We start from the raw sequence: 1,104 nt of genomic DNA, 5'->3' as shown, positions 1-1,104 counted from the left end.
GGAAATTTTGAGTTACTGCCCGTAGTTCAAACACTTGCTCTGCTAACTATCCCTAACACACAGGCCGGAATTCATCACAGTTTTTATTCACCAAATCAACAAAAGTCAGGCTGAAAGCTCTAACAGTAAAGCACAAAAATGAAAGGAAACGACCTACTTGTTCTGAGACTACACACACATGAAGTGTGAGCCTTCTGTGAGCTGCGGCTGAGTGGACGGAACGGGTGATGCCGAGGACTCGGGAGACGGGGACAGGCTTTGCACTAAAACACACCGAGAAAATGTGACGAGATCAAAATCCTGGAGACACCTTCGGAGAAGGAAATCCTGACGCTGAGATTCCCAACACAGAACGTGTGTCGGGAAGGAATTCTTAGTTGCATTTCGGCTCTGTTTTTTGCTATTCTGGCAACTGATTATTCAGTATGAAATGTCTCTTGAAGACTGGTTAAAAATTCTTCTTCCATGTACATCTTAAACTTATATAATGTTATATGCCAATTATATCTCAGTGAAACTGGAAAAAAAATATTTTTTTAAATTTTTTTTTTTTTTTTTTGGGCTTCAAGGTTAATTTTCAGGTGTCTATCAGTGACTCACCCCTGTTGGGTCTCATTTTTAAAAGCTTTTCTAGTTGCATGAAGCTAAATACTGCAGATGGTATAAATGTTGTGGTTTTAATACACCCAAACAACCTTTAACACAGACTTGGCATAATAATAACCAAATGTGATCAATGACAATTTTTAAAGAAAGTGAGAATTCTTGTACACATTGCCTTGTGAGTGATAAGAGGCAAAGGAAAAAGTGCTTCATACTGGTTACAAAGGAACATGGCTGGCTGATGATATAAATTTCCATGTTATATGTATATAAGATACAGAAAATGCTCTTAAGAACAGTCCTGCATAATTGAATTTCATTGTACTTACCCTTGTGCAAAATGATTGGAGGCGGGGTTGGGGCGGGGGAGGAGAAAGAATTACTAGGGATAGCTTTTTGTTTATGGACACTATGAGAAGCAAAACTGATACATTACACTAGTGGGATGATTCCCCTACCTTGGCAAAAGTCATAAAGAAAAAAAAAAAAAAAAAAAAAAAA

The sequence above is a fragment of the Physeter macrocephalus genome, chromosome 6 (assembly GCF_002837175.3).
Source record: "Physeter macrocephalus isolate SW-GA chromosome 6, ASM283717v5, whole genome shotgun sequence".
NCBI lineage: Eukaryota > Metazoa > Chordata > Mammalia > Artiodactyla > Physeteridae > Physeter > Physeter macrocephalus.
This window is presented reverse-complemented; position numbering follows the sequence as displayed.